The sequence below is a fragment of the Pinus tabuliformis genome, chromosome 8 (assembly GCF_031772625.1).
Source record: "Pinus tabuliformis cultivar Carrire ecotype Pingquan chromosome 8, CPIR1, whole genome shotgun sequence".
Taxonomy (NCBI): Eukaryota; Viridiplantae; Streptophyta; class Pinopsida; order Pinales; family Pinaceae; genus Pinus; species Pinus tabuliformis.
This window is the reverse complement of record NC_142294.1, coordinates 1,616,274,761-1,616,296,735: the sequence shown is the minus strand read 5'-3', so window position 1 is coordinate 1,616,296,735 and position 21,975 is coordinate 1,616,274,761.

The window sequence follows — 21,975 nt, the reverse complement described above, 5'->3', positions numbered from 1 at the left end:
TGATTTTCAAAGGAATCAATGGCACATTTAGGACATTTTGATTCATCTTCAAAGGAGAGAGCACAACTGTGATTTTCGCATTGATTTTTAAGTTAATTATTATTTTTTGAAAAAAAAAATTGTTATTATTATTTTTTTGACATGAAATTCATAAAAAATACTATTATTTGACCATTTTTAGTTAATATTTTTGTATAAAAATTGTGATTTTGACATGTTAATTCTAGCAAAAAATTATCAAAACGTTTAGTTTTTTTGTTATATTTATGTTAAAAATGGTTATTTTTATATCCATTGTTAAAAAATGTTGTTTTTTAGAAACAATTATTTCATGTGGATTGAAAAATTAATTAAGGATGTCTAAATATGTAGATTATCTAAAATTCAAACTATCGACTTTCTAATTTAAAAACGCAAAACAATAAAAAGCCCACTAAAAAAAAAAAAATTAAGATAGAGAACAAGAAAATATGAATACAATGACGACTTCAAAAACTATCAAATTTAGAAAATAATTTTTTACATTTCACACACTAGAAAATTTAAAGTCAAAAAATAGGTCTTTTAAAAAAAGGGTGTGATGCAGAATACTCACTTTTTAAAATCAGGATGAAAATCACTACCATTCACTACCATTCTAAAACTTAATGCACATGAAAAAAATTAAAGTTCCAAAAACCATGTTCTAAAAAAAACATGTGTATTCTGCATCACCACTTTTGAAAATCGGGTCATTTTTTTGCCACCTCTACAAAACGGGTAACAGTATCAGTTCCCGTTTCAAAGTTTACATTGTTCATAAGATACTTGTTGAGAAAAATGAGTTTGATTGTATTAATTCAAAAGAAGAAGAACTTTACAACCTTTTCCTTCACGCTGTACAAGCTCCTCCCAGGGTCCAACAAGAAGTCTCCTCTACTTTGACAAGTTTCACTCACTCCCCAATGAAGCCAAAAAGGTATGTGATCTCTCCTCTTAAGCTCAACTAGGAAGTCTTGATTTCACCAGCATTTACCCTCAAAAACGTTCAGCTTCTAACCTCTCCAGCAACTAGCCCAATGCCTGTATTTATAGTGCAATGGAGGGAGGTTACTAGGTTCTCCTTCAAAGGGATAAAGCCCTCCTTCAAAGGGATAGCTCCTCTCATCAAGGGATTAGCTCCTTCTCTTTTGGGATGCATGAACCACCTCAGAGCGAACAATCCACGTCAAAATTCCTTCTAGAATCCTTTAGAATTAACCCAAAGTGAGTTTTTTAAGATAAAACTTGCGCCTTTTGACTTTCACAGGGGTCTGCACCTACACCGTTAGGGACAGAGCGGGTAGGTCCGCAGTTTTTGTACACAGAAGGTGCGGGACTACAGGTGACAATGAGAGAAAGTGCGGAACCAGAGTTACATTGATTTTTAATGTCTTTCTCCCATTTCCAAAGCTTGAATTGAAGAGCTGACGTCTGAGACTTGCTTAGGAGGACAGTACAAGTGATGATGGACCCATACTAACTGCAAATAATCATGGTGACGATATTTTTGTGTAACACCAAGAAATGAATAGGTACCTTTGGGGGTTAGCTGATCCGTTTAGAGCTGAGATTCTGTCTATGGGAAAACTGTAGCAGAGGGAGCCTGAAGTATGAGGCTTAAAGATTAAGCGAAAATTTATAATTTGAATCTGTCTCGGGAGATACTCAGATGAGTTAAACACAGGGGGAAAAGAACCAATTCTAAACAAATTATAATACGTTAGGGATGAGACGGCTGTCCAAATCTTTGAATGTTAGAGTGCTAGGGTTTAGCTGTACCCGGCCCATTGTTAGCGAGGGTAACACCATACCGGTCTGAAAACGACTGCGGCAACTAGTACAACATAGTCTGGGAGATAGAATCATTCTGTCGAGTTATTCAGAGGGAAGTGGAACACCTGTACAGAGTTAAATCTTAATTATTTTTAGGATAGTGTAAGTGTGCTATTCTTGTTATGGGGTATTCGAGTAAACCAGAAATTCTTCGACTCAGGTTTTCGTAGAGACAAACCCTCAAGATTGCCTCTAGGGTCCGAGTCACTCAGGGAAGCTTCGATTATCAACCCAAAAAGGAGAAAACAAAAGAAGCATAACAGGATTCATAACCCTGGAAGCATGAGCATTAACAAAACTTGCAGTAAGACTTTATTTTCTTCATAATAATAGAAACAATCACCCCTTTAAAAACAATTTCAAATGTGTAGACATGCAGGAGTATTATAAATAAACTTAATATGAAAGAAACAGTAATGGGTGCCTATCTGGATTATAAGAAAACTATAATTCATATAAAGAAACAATGAACAGTAGACTTCGAGAACATAATCAATTAACCCCTGAAGCCATAGTCCATCCAGACGCAGGCACAACCAATACAATATTAGAACCAGTCTCATTACAGTCACAGGAAAGGGAAAAATAACAATTATACATATATATATATATATATATATATATATATATATATATATATATATATATATATATATATATATATATGTATATGTATATATGTCAACAAGAAAGGTTGCAGAGACATAATCACATAAGAGACCATTAGGGAACAACTCTTGCAACCTACGATTTCAACATGGAGCAAATTCTAACTAGCATAAAGAATATGGTTACGAACAAATAACTATATTTTCATAAGTAATAAGGTCCTTCCATGAATATGGACAAACATTAGAAATCCTAAGTTTTAGCAAACCCAGAGCAACGAGACTATAGATAGAGTTAAATTACAAGCTGGAAGTTGCATGAGGAAATTACCCCGAGTGGTCTCAAACGAAGGACCACTGGGGGCCCTCAGTTGTTAACAATAAACCCTACCCAGCACTATCCGGGTCTACGCCTGGGAATTTAAACAATAATAGCAAGAACGAACTGTAGCTTCCAAAACTGGAGTAAAATTTCCAGATAACCTACAGAATTCATCCATGTCCTCGACCCAAAACCTTTAATTGCATAGAGTGCTTACCCAGAATAAACGACCAACACTAACTCATGAAAAGGGTTGCCTGTGTGAAAACTTCTGAATCCAAAGCTTCATCTCCCTCTATCCTGCGATCAGAAAACTGAGATTAGCAGTAGAAGTTTAGAAAATCAAGCTTGTAGAAAAAAGAGAAAACGAAAACTGCAATACGCATCACAGTGAGGTGGCAAGGAAAAAACAACCTGGCTTGTGATCGGGCTATCCAAGCGCCAAGGGAGGTCTCAGCCGCTCCATAACCATTGGCTACCTTTGGTAACTAGAGCGCTCACCGTGCAAGGAGAAACCAGATATCAGAACCCAAATGCATCAAGTAGAGGAAAGAATGAGGCATAACCATGGTGAGGTGGTGGAATAGCCTCTCGGAAGAAGCCAGGTCATTGGATGGGCCTCCCTCCTCCTTCGTCGTCGATGGGGTGAGGAATCCACGGTCGCAGACTCCAAGGGTTCATCTGTCGTGCCACGTCAAGCCAGACAGTGCAACGTTTAATATAATGTAGTGAGCAATAAAACCAAAGGGATCACAATGTGTTGTTTACAGTGTGGGAGGATAGAGAATAGAGCACAGTAGATTGAGCTGTCAGTCAGCAGTGTCCAACATAAATGCGCCTGGGAACACAACCATAGAATTGGATTGGGAACCGAACCAAAGCTTGTGCCAAGGGATGGCACGTCAATAGGGTACAAATACGCATTTAATAAAAACATAACTGGTTAATTAAACCCCCCTGTATGTCCTCCGAAGGGTAATGGTTAGGTGCTAGAACTCTGGGTAAAAATTTTTAATTTACTGTGTACTTATGTAGGTTTAGGTATGTCACAACTTTGGTGATAATTTATTATCCTTCTTAGCTTGCTTGAGGGAAATTTGTTTGTATGCGTGTATTTGTAAAAATACCCAGTCCCCTATATCAAAACTTCTTCCATTGCGATGTTGATCTACCTGTTGTTTCATTTGATTCTGCGTGAAAGTGAAGTTATCCTTTTCCTTCTTGATATGTTCCTCTATCTTGAGAGTTTGAGGAGTGGTAATTCCTGTCAATGCATTACAATATATGGTCGGATTCATTTCTTCTTTCTCTGGGGTTGGTTCCTGGTGTATATCCTCTTCATTTGACGTTTCTTGATCCTTTTCTTCCTCCTCTTCACAATCAATGTAAAATAATTTCTTCTCAGCACACTTATGACCTTTAGTGTATTTTATATCACAACTGTAACAAGGGCCATTTTCTCCTTTTTCTTCCAATTTGTGTGGTGTCAACCTTGTATGTTGTGGAAGGCCAGGAGTTACAAAACTTCCATCTTTATAATTGTGAGTGGTAGGATTTCTTGTTGCCATAATTTTTCTTTCAATTTTTCTTGCCAACCTAATTTCCTTCTCCAATGAATCAGGTTCCCAAAAACGAACCTCATGTTGAATGTTATATTTTAAATTCCCTATGAAGACATCAATCCTCTGCTTCTCTAGACTATCGTTTATCCTTATATTCAATTTTTGGAAGTACTTAATGTGCTCTGCCATTGAACCCTTTTGTTTGAGATTTATCAATTGGCTAAAGAAGGTGTTTCTCTTTGTATCCTCATAATATGCTATCATTTCCTCCATGAAAATTGACCAAGTGTCAAGTGGTTTATGAGAAAAAATCCCTTCATACCATAAAAATTGATTCGGTTCTAAATATAAATATGCAATACGTACCTTTTGTAACAGTTGCACATCATGTAGATCAAAATATTTCTCCATCTGTAGTATCCATGTTATGGGATCCTTGCCATCAAACTTCCTCATATCAATCTTTGGAATATGGTGGGTCTTCAATCCAATGTTAGACTATATGAAATCATGATTAACATTTTATTTTTTCTCATCATGAGTTTCCTCTACTACCTTTTCGTCATTAGGAGACCTTTCTTGTGGTATTTTTGTTCCACCTTCCTTTAAACCTTCCATGTCTTTCTTCAAATCTTCCATGCCTTTCTTCAAATCTTCTTCCCTACCATCGATATTAGCTTCCATGGCACATATAAAACTATTTATCTTAGCTTTGATCGCATTCTTCAAATCATCCATCCAATTTTTCTTACTAGGTGTTTCTATTTTCTTGATTCAAGTCATTCCTTTTTGTTTCTTTTAGCATCTCGATATTGAATCTGTTGTATCTCTGAAACTTTGGATATCCAAGCTCTGAAATTGTGACCTACCGTAGCCCTTTGCATCCTCTTTCTAATGCCATTAGTCTGATCAAAATTGGATTCTCCAAGAAAGAGTTATGCCCAATCTTCCAAGGTGACCTGATTATATACTTTTTCAGTAGAGTGAACTTGTATGAAGTGGCACGTGTCACTGTTTCAACCTTCGGACCTAAAAAAATATACAAAAAAGTACAGTCTATCCTGTTTCTATAACTTCTTATGAAATTTCAATCTCATGCTCGGAGTCAAAGTTATGATGATTTTCCCAAGGTCATCTATTGCGGATATTCGGGAGCCTGCAGAAACCCTAAATGTCTTGGACAGTATCTCCAAAAATATAAAGAAAAAATATCTGAAATTTGGGTTTGAGCTTCACCAAGATTTAGGCTCAAATGGATTTTATTTCCAGAGTCTGAAACTTCGTAGAAAAAACATTATATCGAAAATGCCATGATGACCTATTTGAGATGGAATTTTGGAGCTTGCAAAAACCATAACTTCCTCAGATCATATTTCCAAAAATATAGTGAGACAAGATTTTCAATTCGGACCCAAGGTTAAAAAATATTTCGGCTCAAATGGGGTTTTTTTTTGCTTATGAAACCTCGTAGAGACAAAGTTATAGCAAAAATTCCATGATGACCTGTTTGGAGTAGCAAAACCCTAGAATCCAAAGCTCTGATACCAAATTTTATGAAACTAGCTCACAAAAAGATAGAAAACATAGATCAACGACTTCAAAATAAGCCTCTTCGAGGGGGTAACCTCCTTTACATTACACAAATGAACAATTCTTGGATGATACAAATGACAAGACCTCCTTTCTATATATAGGAGTCTAAAGGGTCATAATATAATCAGATCCGACATAACAATAATAATGTAAGGGCACAACAATATCAATAGTGGGCTTCTATGGGGCACAATAATAACAATATAGCAACTACATGGGCACAACAATATAATAAAGGGATAACAATAAGGGGTTACACTAGTAGTATAGGGACCTAACAGAGGGAGCCTGGATAGTACCCCGACAGAGTTACTTGCTTCGCCTCTCTACGTGGGAAGCCTTTCTCTTCTTTCTCCTTTATTTTATTTTTTTTCATTTTTATTTTATTTCAAGGAGTTGTGCATAAGAACTTATTTATTTCATGAGGTGGAAGAGGGATCCCAACTTATTGAGAATAGAAGAGGTTGTCCCTTTAGAGATGGATGTTCATATATACCTCTAATATACTCATTAAGGTTTCCCCACTCTCCTTACTCTACTTGACTGAGTTGACAAGGATTAACCAAATATAGAAAACCGATTAGAGTAGGTGATACGAGTTAAGAGTGCAATCATAGTGATGTTACCATGATTCTCTCTGAAGGGAACATATTTTCCATCAGGGTATCATCGAATAGATGAAACACAAGATTCTCATAAAGATAGGGAATAGACAAATAACCAAGTGTTGATAGTTATACAAGTTACTATTGGATTTCACCCTACTTGTATAAGGGCCAAACATAGTTTCATGCAGAAACTAACGTACGGGTGCACAAGAAAACAAGCAAAGGAAGGAAGCAAGACAAATCAAAACAAAGTAAGAAAATCAAGAAATAAAACAAGAAAGAAAACACCACTCCTACTCCTAAGCTAAGCAGAGCATGGGCCAACTCATCTGAAGTGATATTTTCAATGTAGTCACCGACGCATTGGTTGGCTCATGTATGTGAAAACATGATTGACAAGAAAGATATTCAATCAAACCAACAAACAAGAAAGGTAAAAAAATGCAAGCCAAATTGTTTTAAGCTTAAATGAATCCATAGAAAGGCACTTTGTGTATGTATCATGGTGTCTTGTCACATTGCGCATGGAAGACAAGCATGTACACACCTTTGAACTTGAAAAATGAGAAAACATGAAGAAAGAAGAAAACTTATGTTTCACCACAGTGTTTGCTATTTATGACTCCTCCAATGCATGAAAAATAGGATCGTTTAATTCTGGTGGAGGACGCGAAAACTGTGAAATAGATTGATTTTCAGCATGAACAAGAGAGTGGTGAGGAGCCTGGGGATATTCAACAGGTTTCTTATCATAAGTGGGACTAACCTTAAGGCTACGAGAACCTGGCATGACCATCATCTCGAGTTGAAGTGCCTCGACAGCTTGAGGAGTTTCAACTTCATAACGAGATGGATCATCAAAGACTGGTGTCTTAGAAATATTAACAATAATTGAATCAGAATTGTGATCAGATGAGTGAGTGAAAATATCACAACAGCCAGGATCAAGAAATTCAAGATGAACAATGGCATCCTCATGATTTGATGAATCATAAAGAGGGGGTGATGAAAAACAAGAGTTTCCACCCTCTAAGTTTCCGGAAATGTAAGATGAGAGATTAGGTGGATCTGGTAAGATAGATGTGTCTTGTCCATAATCAAATGAAAGACTGACATCCCACGTGTTTTGTGAATGATCAGAGGTGGAAACGTCCGGAGATGAACTTTCACAAGATGGAACATAAATGATAGAATCGTGGAAGATGTCAGGATAAAGTAGACGAGGTGTGAATGGAAGGGGATCATCCTTCACTGCAGATTCTTGTTCAAACTCCCACACATATTCATCAAAAATGATAGTGTAGGTTGGTTTTTTAACACCAACTCCATCCAAAACTTGATCCTCATGAACATCATATGTGAAATTAGGAACGGATGAACATAACACACCAAAATCTGGAGGATCAAAGGAAACAAAGGATGGAGGCTGCATAGATGAGATCACGTGAGAACCATCAAGCTTGTGATTCAAATCTATGCAGAAATCCTAAGCGGGTTGGGTAGGAGGAGATGATGACATTTCAACAGGTGGATTCACAACTTCTCCCACGTCGTCCTGTGGAGCTAGAGTTGTTTGATGAGAAGGGGACGAAGGGTCACTTGGGACAAAAACCTCATACGTCTCATATTTATAAGCTCTAACACTGAGGTATGTTGGGAGAGAGTTGAAACTTTCTAATTCGTGTCGATTCTCATAGATGTGAACAAGATATTGAAATATTCCCTCCAAAAATTTCCAGTCAACTTCATCTGCAAGAAATCCATAACAATAATGAAGAAAACGATCATGAAAGTGATCAAGAGATTCGTTGGGTGCTTTTCGCAATTTTAAATTTTTTTTAATGAAGTGTTTTACAGTCATAAAAGACTAAAGAACGACATAATTATCTAAGCAGGTGATTGAAAGAGTGTATAGAGGCTAAGGGCAATGTGTGACACCATTGCTTTGTGCGCCCTTTGAACGTGAAAGAGAAAAACCCACGTGATGTTTCATCTAAGGGGACATCATATCGGTGAGAGAAGCTAGCAAAGGCAATTGTGTGCCTGAACAGGTGTGTTCAATTATCTCCATTGAACTTATATTTCAACAAGTCATCTATAACATTCGTAGGCACATCGAAATCAACAAAGTGAGAGAAACATGTTGGGGTTGTGATTTGGACATAAGTCATGAAAGATGTGCAGAAATTCAAAACAGACTTCAAGGGATCATCTTGTCATCTGGCCCTTCTTATAGTGCCAGAAATGTTGACCTTACTAGCCCCGCCAACATTCAGGGGATCCCCCTAATAAGAAGTCCCAACTAGATATTAGACTATTTGGAGTAGGAGACCCAGCAATGGGTGGTAATGTAATGCCTTGACCACGATAGTGTGCAGAGATAAGTATGATAACTTTGGGTTGAAGCAAGTGTGTGACCTTGTGGTAGATCACATGCGATGAATGGGGGTTATAACACACAGAGGGGAAAAGTAGGTGTGCCCCTTAGAAGCCTGTAATAATACGCAGCTTGAAAGGAACACACGAGCATAATGACATCACAAGCCAAAATGCGGAATAGTCCACAAATTAAAGTGACGAGTTAATCCAACAACACGCATTCAACAAGATTCATACAATTTCATACAAAGTAGTTGATAAGAAAATGCATAAGTTAAACAACATACATTGCTAAAGAAACCAAAATAGTACAACTACAATAACAACATGCATGAAAGTGTGTTCGCTATGTTATTATTATTATAAGTGAAATTTTCATCCATACATACACCATTGACTGCCACTAGCCCCAATAGTGGAACATTACAATCAAGAACACCTGCTCCTCCAAAGAAGTATACTCGCTCTATGCTATGGAGTAGCCAAGGATCGTTACAATACTCCCAAGCCTTTTCTAAGCCTAGGCCTAGCCAAAATCTTGGCTCCCAAAAGCCCATTCTATGAGTTATGAGGTTCTATTTATAACAAAGGGTGGGGTGACCCTTGACATTCCCCTTTGTGACTCTTTGACTACCCTCATGACTCTTCAACTTCTTTACAAATAACTCATTACATAACATGATGAATTTTCACATTCCACTGATGACACTTGGAATTTCACTTACAACATATTTAAAAATAATATTACATTTTCCACATTTACCCAGGTGAGCCAAAATAGGCTATAGGAAACCTAACAAGACAAATCACTATGACTCTGAAGTTTGGGGAAATACCAACTCAGCAACCTCCACTTGGTGCCTCTCGGTCACGTACTCATGCCAAGCTTGGTATTTTGTGATCATCTCCTCAAACTACTTAATGGTATCTTTCTGATAGCCTCTTGCCTCCATAGCATCAGGGTATATGGTCTTGGAACCTGTATCCAACTCGTCTTGAAGTATGTGCAACATGGTGTTGACCATGACAGGAACACCAATGTACTTTTGCGTGTTTTGTGCGCTCAGCTCCAAGTCATCTCTTGTGGCCTCTCATCTTAGTTTTTCCACATACTTATCAATCTCTAGCTAGACTTGTTCTTGTGTTTAGCTTTGGTGAGGGAACCGATTTACGGGATCCTGTGCATTCTCACCATGAAATCCAAACTCTTATACAACTGTGCATATGAGGCCTATATGATGCTAACGAATGGGGCAAGTTTCTCATAGTTCTGGATCAACATCCAGACTTTTGCTTTCTCCAACTCTGCCTGAGGCTTCATCATATTTGGCAAGTAAAGCGGGGACCCCTTGTACTACATTGTCTACTCTTTCACATGGGCGATGGCAGCATGTATGTTCCTGAGAGTTTGAACAAACTCTTTGCTCTATTGTTGTAAGTCGTGCACATGAACAACTTCTTTATGCACGGTGACAAATCCTTCATAGAGCTTCTGCACGGTAGTCTCAAGTGTTGATACTTCAAGAAGTATCACTTTCCTCATCCCTTACATTGTGGAAACCGTGCTCTACTCGCTAAGTAGTTTTGCCTCTTGCCTGGCGGCCTGAAATTTCTTTTTCATTTTCTTATTCTCATCCAGCATGAACTTAACATTTGATCTTGTGGCTTCTACATAAGCCAAGGTGGCATCAGCAAGGGTAGCTAGATGCTTTTTGAAATCTTGCACTATCACCCTTTCCTTCATGAATGTAGGTGGCGCGTGATCATTTGGAAATTTCTTCCTCCACGCTTATACAATCTTCTTCGACAACTCGTCAAATGAAAGATTGTACACATCCATCACTAGATGATCATCAAGGAGAACAACCTCTCCTTGCTCGCTCAGGACTGGTTTTGACACTGGAGGTGGTGGATACTGAGAGGTGACCTCTAGTGCTCCTGGAATAAGGTCAATCTCTTCATTCTGTGGATTCTGCCCCAGCTCCATGTCTGTCACTTCCATTATTTTCTCAATCTGCTGAGAAATATCCCGATCCTACATTTATTCACCCTCTTCTTCAGCTTTTGGTTGTTCTGACTCCTCAACCTGTATGGGCGTTGTTGCTTTTTCATTTTGCCTTGCCTTTCTTCTTCCTCCTATTTCTTCTTCTCTTCCCTTTATCTCCTTCTCAACTTTTGTTATTCCTTCGACTTCTTCTTCGTTTCTTGTAACTTTAGTTCTTCTTCCTACAACTTTTGTTTTTCTCTCTTCCATCGCTCTTACCTCTTTATTTGTTTCTCCCTCTTTTCTTCTGCTTCCAAATCTGATTTCTAAGTGAAATGATATTCTCTCATTTTATAGATTTGCTATACCTGTGGGTTTTCAGCAATCTTCCTCTTGGCATTGTCTTGCACTGGATTGTTTCTTATTGTTGTTGCTGTTGTTACTTCCTACGATGTTCTTGCCTTTAGAGCAGCCTTCCAAGTTGTGACTATACTGAGTGGCTCGTGGAGCTTTGATTCATTGTAACAGTACCTCCAAGGGTCTTCTTCGTGCCAGTCAAATGTCTCGTGGATCCATGGATAGTACACCTTTGCATAGTAGTTCTTGCAAATATTGTGGGGATCATATGGATTAAAATATTTTGTATTGAACTCAAACTTCAATATCTCCTTAGCTTCATCATATATATCTTTCAAACTCTTAACCTCGTATAATCTGATCCATAAAGGAAGAGCAGGCCATGGTGCCTTCTTCTTCCTATGTAGTCCTGATGATAACCCTTTGGAGAGGTGATATCAGACCTCTTGCATGACCATGTTTTCTATGGCATACCTTGGTATAACATGCATAGGATTCTCTCCACCAAACACTCTGATGAAGGTTCTATCAAGTGAGGCATACCAATCTGCAATGTTAAGTATCGCCTCCATTGCTTCTCAGGACATGCAAGGTGGATCCTGCTCAAAGATAAGCTTATACAACGAGATGATGAAATGATCAATCAACCTTGCCATTACTCCTTGGTAGTTGCAATTGGAAATCAAATTTCAATAAATGTTGATGGCGGTATCTTTTGGTGTCCATGTCCAACACATGCCAGGAAACTGTTGTTGGGCACAGATTTCATCCAGTAAGTATGCATACATGTAGAATATCGCTTGCTCATTCTTGGGCAGATTTAGGGCATTAGTCACATGGGATTTCAACTAACGAGCCAACAAGTTTGACCGGTTTAATGGCCTTACATCACTTACCAACTAGTCCAATACAACTACCCAACCTTCGGAAAAGGTCTTTGTGCCCTCTTGATTTTATATTTGGCATGCAAAGACGATCAAGAACTGGTAGGCCTTCTTGAGAGACTTTGTCTTATAAACATGATTGGGTGTATGTCTGACGACTCTTTCACCCAGTGCTTAACTATATGTCTCATGTTCACTAGGTTGTGGGTGGCATAGAAACGTGTGTCCATGCACCTCACCGACTGAGGTAAATGATACATATAATAAAAATTTTGGCCCTGAAGGTGGCATGCTCTATCCTGTTGACACTGCTCAATGTCATAGTTTTTAGATCTGTGTGAGACAATCCATCTGATAATGTCCACACATGGGAAGGTGGGGTACCCGCATGCAACCTTGTATAATCCTAATTGGTGGATACTGATATAAACCTGCCAGTCATGTAAGTCTTCCTCAATGAATAACTGAGTGTCTACATAAACTAGTAAGTTAACTAACATCTGCTCAACTACTTCCCCAGTATTACTCTTGACAGTTTACTTTGATGCAGCTCTCTTAGAGGCCATGTTAATTGTAACTGCTAGAGAGATGCTCAACAACTGTTTTACCTGGAGACGGAGAGGAAACTCATGGAATGCAAATGCTAGCTCAAAACCAAAAGCAACTTCAAGACAAGATCAAGCAATAATTAGGCTAATGTTGGGACAGATTGTGCAATCCTAGTTTACATAGGTGACTAGATGTTTGCTGGAACTGCACAGTCCCAACGGTCAGTGGGGGAGGCTTGCTGGCTGGAACTATGCAATGCACAGTTCAGTCTAGGCACATGCCAGGAGAGACTACGCATTGCGCAGTCTCAGTGGCTAGGAATGGGAGCCTAGCTCCTAGAATTTCACAGTGCGCAGTTGGAGCCAGGCCAGGGCAGCCTCTGTGTAGTTCCATAAGCCAAGGTAGAGGCCTTGAGCTCCCAGAATGCACAGTGCATGCAAGGGAAAGTGAGATCCGGGCAAGGGAAGCCCAGATCTACCCAAGGGGAGTGTGAAATCGAGCAGATCTGAAGGATGGTGTGATGTTGAGTGCATATTTGACTAATTGATGATGCATGCAAGTGAAACAAGTGTATGAATCAATCAAACTAAACAAAAATGAAGCATGTGGAGAGAGTCGCCACAATGGAGACCGTCAATGTAAAAACGGGGTAATGCATGCGACACTTGAGAAAGGCAATGAAAAACTTAAAACAAAACTTCTACATGCTAAAACAAGTTAAAAATCCAGTAATTTTTCAAAAAAACAAGTGAAACAACGCTCTCTCAAGCTAAACAAGCAAAAGTGATTGAAAAACCAACAAAAGGCTAGAAAAGCAAAAATTACCCGAAAAAGCGACGAAGATTGCACTGAAGGTTCCTTGATCTCCTCAAGAATTTCAGAGCCCCAAGATAAAATGTGAAAATAATCTCTGGCAATGTCGATTAAATAGATTTGGCCAATTTAGGGTTTATGATGTGAAGGCTAAGAATTAAGGAAAAAGTGACACTTGGCGGCAGTTTCCAAAATAACTCAAGTGCCTCCTTTGGGCTACTAAAGATAGATCCCTATTTTATGGGGATGATTTTTCACTTTTTTTATTTTTTCTTTTTTGGGAAAAGTTTCCATGCATTTCCCGAATAGATTCCACAGTTTTGGGAAGGATTGGGAAACTCATTGGCTCATGCACTGAGCAGCTTCTGGGCAGGATGCTTCTACGCAATTTTTGAGTTGAGTGTCTCTAGGCTACCTCTCACGCTCTGCGCAATTTCGCAGTTGACGATTGGTTGTCAACTAGCTATGTGTAATTTTGTATTTGAAGGCTCACTGTCAGTTTGGACTGTGCAATTCCCAAGAGCAATGTTGGTTGCCCTCAAGGATTGCGCGGTTCTCTAAGGCAAGCCAAGAATAGGATGAAAACCAAGTCAAGAGATCGTCTTGTGGGTTACATTGTCAATCAAGTTAGAAAAATCAAGCCATGATGCAAAGGATGACCCTCAATTAAAGCAGAAGTACCTGGTTCAGTGCGAGATGATTTGCTGTAATTTAGAAGGGAGACTCCAAAACAAAGCATAGGCAAAATTTTGGAGGGTGGTTGTAGCTGCTACAACAGAACCAAATAAATAAACTCATGTACCATGTATTCACACCTTAGCTAGGAAATCATCCATGCAATATGTTACTCACAAAATCATCCCACTGAAGTTGTTGATCCAACCTTCTTCTTGTGCTCCCTTACTTTCCTTTGATTTCCTTTACTTCCCTTTCTCCAAATCCAGGTGAATTCCAAAATGATCCAAGAATACTCTAAGTGTGCAAGAGTGTATGAGAAAGAGAATGAAAGGAGCGAGCCAAACTGAACTAACAAAAGTTGTGAACTGATCCTCTGATGTCTTTTTATTATTAATGTCTCCTTTTTCTTTCATTTTCCTTCATTTTCCCTTTTGATTTCCTTAGCATACAAGCTTGTGTCTCTTCACCTTCCTTTTCTCCTATTTTCCTTTATTTCTCATAATTAAATTCCAATTAATGCCTCTTTTCCTTTTCCAATTCATTTGCCAATTTCCATATCCATAAATAAACCAAAATTGGTGCCCACTATAGTGTTTTCCCAACACTTATCTTGGAATACATATCCGATGACCTTGGTCTTATTTTGCCTTTATTATCCTTTATTACATGAAACTTTAACCTAGGGTTGTCACAAACCCCTCCCCTTGGGGAAACACCCTCCTCAGTGTTATATGACACATATGACCAACAAACCGTTGAAAAAAAAACATACTGCTTATGCATCTTTATAACACACCTCAATGCATTATTTACAATGACATCCTACTAAAAGCAAAAAAGCATACAACTTATTGGAGATTTATAACACAACTCATCATGGTATTTACAAGCATACATATATATACACATACCAAAAAATCATTTGCTTGAACCAACAAATAATGAACGATAAAAATCCTGCATCTGATTAGCCATCTCCCATGTAGCTTCAGCGAGCCCAAAGTGCTCCCACTACACTTTAACCTTCTTTATTGATCAATTATGGAGCATGAATTGTTTCCACTGCATTATGCACTGAGGTTCTGGATGGAACTCTCTCTCTATCTCCACCTATAATACATACCAATCAATTACATGATCATCATCCTATACATATCTATTAAGTAATGAAATATGGTAAACACCATGGACGTTCACTATTGGTGGACATGCAAGTCGGTAGGCCACTGGTCCAATCCTCTCAAGGATCTCAAAAGGCCAAAAATACTAAGGTGCAACTTGGCACATGACCCAATCCTCAAATATTTTCTCTCTGGCTTGATGTGCAAGTACACATGCTCCCCAACCTAAAACTCCTTGAATGCTCTATGCCAATCTACATAAGTATTCTGCATGTCCCATGCAACCTTTAAATTCCTTTTAATAACATGCATTTCATGTTCCATATTAACCAACATATATGGTCCAATCAACACCCTATTCATTGGATCACTCCAACTAATAGGAGTATTACAAATCTGCCCATAAATATCCTCAACTGGACTCATCCTTAATGACTCTTGATACCCATTATTATATGAAAATTTCACTAGTAGAAGATACTTCTCCCACTTCCTTTGTTGATGCATGACATACATCCTCAACATGTTCTCAATAATCTTGTTATACCTCTCTGACTGTCCATCTATCTGTGGATGATAAGTTATATTGAAAACCAACTTTGTCCCCAAGCCTACTAATAACTCTTTCCAAAACTTGGAAGTGAACTTGGAAACTTTTCTGATGTGATCTTCTTGGGAACACCATGCAATCTCACTATCCCCCCGATGAAAATCATAGCTACCTCACTAGCTGAATTAGTAGACTTAACTGCAACAAAGTGAGATACATTACTTAACTTGGCAACCACAACCATGATGGAATCATGTTTCTTTGATGTCCTTAGCAAACTTGTAATGAAGTCCATGGAAATGAACTCCCATTTCCATTCTAGAATAGGAATAGGTTGTAATAAACCAACTGGATGCTTACACTCTATTTTCACCTGTTGACAGTCCATACATCTAGCAACAAACTCAACCACCTCTTTATTAAAATTAGGCCAATGATAAAACTTCTTAACAATTTTCAATGTCTTTTGATATCTCGGGTGACGTAAATATGGCTTGACATGAAACTCTTTTAGGATGAGCTTCTTCAACTCACTACTATCGGGCACATAAATTATGTTCCTAAATCTGACCAAGCCATCCACCGTGAGTTGATGCTCCTCATCTCTATCACCTTCACACTGTTGCTACAACCTGTGCTTCATTTGTTGATACATGTCATCATGGTGTCCTACCTACAAGATCCTCTCCTATAAATCTATCCCATAAGAGCTCACGACTAAAATATGATTCACCTGCACTCTCCTACTGAAATTATCTGCAACCTTGTTTTCCATTCCCTTTATGCATCTGATCTTAAAGTTCAACTCACTGAGGGTAGCCAACCATCTAGCTTGATTGGAAATTAGATTAGGTTGGTCAAACAAGTACCTCATTCCATTGTGATCACTCATCAGAATAAACCTCCTACCAATAAGATAATGCCTCCACACCTTCAAGGCATGAATGATAGTTTCCAACTCAAGATCATCAGTCACCTAGTTCTTCTCATGCTCATTCAACTTCCTTGACTCATATCATACCACCTATCCTTCCTGCATCAGGACTCCACTGGGTCCTTTCTTGCGGACATCTATACATACCATGAACTCCTTATCAATATCTTCAATCTTCAATACTGGAGCATTTGTAAAAAGTTACTTCAACTACTTAAAACTAGTTGCACACTCCTTATTTCATTCAAACTTCTTTCCTTTCCTCTGAAAAGATGTAATAAGATAGGAAATATGTGAGAAGTTCCTAATGAACCTCCTGTAATAACCTGCTAGTCCCATGAATGACCTGAACTCAACGACATTCCTAGGAGTTGGCCACTTAATGATAGCTTTAATCTTTTTAGAATCAACTATTATACCTTCCTTGGAAATAACATGCCCTAAGTAATGAACCTAAGACTAAAATAAACTACACTTGCTAAGCTTTGCATACAATTGATGCTCTCTTAGCAATCTTAACACTCTTGCTAGGTGCTCTGCATGCTCTTCCTCATTCTTAGAATATATTAATATATCATCAATAAGCATTATTACAAACTTATCCAGATAAGAACGAAACACATTGTTCATCAAACATATGAAAGTGGTTGGAGCATTAGTAAGACCAAAAGGAACCATCAAAAACTCATAATTCCCATACCTAGTACAAAATGCATTGTTGGAGATATCTTCTTCTTTGATGTGCACCTGATGATATCTTGATCTCAAGTCAATCTTTGGAAACAATGTTGCTTCCTTCAGTTGATCAAAAAAATCATCAATCCATGGCCATGGGTACTTATTCTTTATGGTCACCTTGTTCAAATTCCTATAATCAATGCACAACATGAGAATACCATCCTTCTTTTTCTCAAACAACACTGGTACACACGAAGGTGACACACTTGGCCTTATGTATCATTTATCAAGAATCTCTTTAAGTTGCAACTTCAATTCCAACAACTTTGGAGTGCTCATCCTGTAAGGTGCCTTTAATTTTGGTGCTCCTCTTCGTACCAACTAAATAAAGAAATCCACTTCCCTATGAGGTGGTAACTCTGAAATATCAGTAGGAAACACATCTTGAAACTTCTGCAAAATAGGATACTTTTTCAAGACTTCATCATCCTCAACATCCTTCCCCTTGTCACTGGAAACATGCACCGCAAATAATACACACATTTTCCTACAATTGCACTTAGCTTGCATAGTTGTAACCATTCTCACTGATGCATGCTTATTCTTTCCCTAGAAGATTCTCTTCTCTCCATCATCAGTACTCAATAACCTTCTCGTAGCAGTCTACCCTGGTCGAGTGAGTAAAAAACCAATCCATACCCAAAAGCATGAGATATGATCCCAAAGGAATCACATTTAGATGTGCTAATGTAGACATACCATTCAAATCAAATGCACAAGGTCTCATCCAATGATGAACTCTTTTCTTGCTACTTGTAGCCAACTGCAATAACGAAGACTCTGCATGCACTTCTTTATTCAATCTACACTTATCCACCAGGTCAGGACTAACATAACTATAATTAGACCCATGATCCATCAAAATGGAAACAACTCAATCAAAGAGCTTACCTTCCATCTCAATAATGGATGCCTGGTGATCTCCTTGCCTATTATCAATTGTTGTATAAATACAAGGAATGCAATGACCAACATCCCCAACTGTCTATGACTCTTGAGCACTATAAATATGAGGACTTCCACCCTAGTATAATGGAAAATCCTTCTTGCGATGATCCTTGCCACAAATCTAACATTGCAATGGTTCTTTACCACTACCTTTATTTTGTTGCTCTCTAGGCTAAGGTCCATGTCCCATCTCAACTGAATTAAACTTCTTGTAAGGAGCCACATTTTGTTTCTCACCTGCATCTTGAGGTCTTTCTTGCAGGCCATTTTCCTTTAGCCTTATAATTCCCTTTCCAATCATGCTTAGGCTCAAACTTATGCTTCACCTGCTCATAACAATGCTTCAACTTCCCAATGACTTCCTCCAATGACCGAATCTCATCATACTCAATCTGATCCTTGAATGCTAACGACAGACCGCTAATGAACCTTTGATCCTTTGTCTTTTCACCCTTGAGGTAAGGCACTTACCTCAAAAACTATAGAAACTTAGTCATGTACTCTTCATCTGTCATAGATCCCATCTTCAACTCATAGAATTCCTTAGCCTTTCCATCATAATATCTCTCAGACAAGTAGTTATTTCTAAAGAGACTTTTAAACTCATGCTAACTTTACTCTTCTAACTTGATGCCTTTGACATGCTTCGCATCTTCCCACTAGATATTTACTTTTCCTTTGAGACTGAAAATAACTATCCTAATTGTTACAGGTCATTTTGTCACATCCACTCAAAAGGCTTGAAAACCAGATCAATTGACATCCTTGAACACTTTTTCAATATTCCTTTGTAAATCCTTGAGCATCACCTCTCCAAAAAGTTTGTGTTTCTAGGGAAATCAACTCAAAAAAATTATTTTTAGCCTCGACACACTGTGCCTGCCTTTGCACCTACAATGGTTGTAAGTTACATAACTGAGCACCTGCACTAACCAATGTAGGTTTTTCTACTTTGTAGGTGTGATGGTTCTAAAATTTTGAGAAAATTAAAATATATTTTTGAATCTTCTCCTTCCAAAATCTTCTAAGGTGGTTTTAACCATTTACCATGGATAGAGATCTTGAATTCTTATATGATCCTACTCTAGTCGTGTTATCTCTTGTCCCTAGAGCTTATCCTCCTCCAAATGTGGATCTCAAGCCTAGATTGGTAAATCCTAAACTACCACTTTTACCCTATAAATCTACTGCCTCCCGTAGAGTCTAAGTTGGATTTTGGAGATTACTAGTGCCCTCAAGTTGTTGTTTTGAGCTTAAGGAATCATCATCCATTTATGCATTAGGGTTGAGTGTGAAAGTTTTCTTTGTGGCAAGGAAGGACAAAAAAATTGGGGAGACATCTACAAAGTTAGCTTTTATGTATGGTTGTAATTCTCTCCTTTATTTATTAATACAAAAAGCACTTTGTTTTCATATACTTGTATCATTTTGATTCTTATGTATTTCAATACCATTCTAACTCATTGATTAGAGATATTATTTTATGTTATGTGGATATTTTAGTTCCCTTGCTTGTTTTATTCATTGTTGCAGGTTCCATTTACAACACATGGAGCTAGAGTTGGAGCTTAAAAGCAAGGAGAAGAGGAGGACTTACTACAGATTCTAGGTAGGTCTCTTTTCATTTTCTAATCTCTCTAAGGAAAACATAGATTTATTTATTTATTTTTATTTTTATTTTTTATTTTTTTTTAATATCTTTGTTGTTCTAAATTAGACCACTAGATCTAGAGAGTTCATTTTTGTCCGCAAAATTGAATTTCCATATAAAAAATTGGTGACTCCGCTGAGGAACGAGATTTCCCTTAGTGGTTTCCTTTGCCTTAGAATTTTGTCTCCTTTCAAAGCTACTTTGATTGACTTATTCAGACAGTAATTGACCTTAAGAAAACACATTTTTGAGCTTGGTAGGGTTTTTTGTGTCGTGTTTTGACCAAATTAACCCCAACACACTCTTTGTTCCAAGGCAGAGTGACCCAGCGCAATCCCTCCTCCTCACATTGGTTCACACTATTCACATGTTATGGTCCTATAAAATGCAAAAAAATTCATTTCTTTTCCTTTCTCTTCATTTTTGTTTTCGTCCAGAAGGTTTTATTTAGTCTCTAAATTTGTCTGTCTTTGTAAAGCCATCATAGTGTTTACATTTGATTTTGTTAGCCATTGATGATGTTTTATTTGATTTTTTATTTCTTCTTATCACGTAGGTATTTGTAAACATTTGGCTTGATTCTTGATTAATTGAAGAGATTTTTATATCACAGTTTCATTTTGTGTGATTTCTTTTATAAATGATCTAGTTGCATTTTAGTTTCATCGCATTTGAAAATTAAAAGGAGAAAAGGAAAATTTTCATTATTTGCATTACATATAGGGTTTTTAATTTGAATTGGAGAAATTAGATTGAAATATATATTTAGGGAGCTTTTTTTGTTGCGTCATTGATTGTTGCATTATTTTATGTCTCTTCCCTCTCATAGATACATCTTCATTGAAAATAAAAGAGTTCCTATTATCATACTAGTTGCATCATAGGGAATTTAGGTGAACTTGTATCACGAGCCTTGAAACTAAAACATAATTGAAGGTCAACTTTTAAAATTTATTCAATCAATCTAAGGAGAATTTGGAACACTAATGACACACATAGAGGTCTAGGCTAGAGACATGTTCCGACATCTTTAAACTTAGGAGTTTTCATTACTTGTATGTGTTACATTCTAGGTGTTGTTAGTGTTCCATATATGTAAGTATATCAGATCATTCTCTGTGTACCCTTGGGTATATTGGATGGCACTCCATGTATGAAAAGTATATTGGAATACTTCATATTGTATAGGACATGACACATTAGACAACACTACCATGGAATGTGCTTCCATGTACCTCCAAGTATATTTTGGAGGTCCCCTGTAGGTTTCTATCCTACCATAAGTAACCAAGTTGGCCACCTTGTTATCTATGATACATCAAGCACAACATTCATGGATATTTCCTGCACATATTGGAAATGGAATTATGCAGTTAACAGTGACTTGGTAATCCTTATTTTCCTAGTTACCCCTTTGTTTTATTTTGTGTCTTTAGTTTCTAAATCAATTAATTGACCATGGAACGACATCTTAACTATGGAAAAACTCTTTAGTAGATCTTAGGTTGAAACCAATGGAAACAATTCCTGAGTCTACCAGTCAAGGAATCCCCTCTAATGGTAATCATGGTCCTTTTCCTCCTTTTGGAAACATTGGTGCTCCTTATATGGCAACATTCCCCCTTCACGGATTTACCATTGTTTTACTAGTCTAGTTATTTTCAAACTCCTTAGTTCTGAATGTCGAAACTGCTTCTCAACCAAGTAGTCCTCCAACTGAATGACATCAACCTCAAGTTGATCCTAAAATTGAGTGTTTTCCTTCTTCACATTTTATTCCTTCATCCTTTTCTTCCTACCCCCCTAGTGAAAGTCTGGATGCTATTAATCAGGAAACTAAGA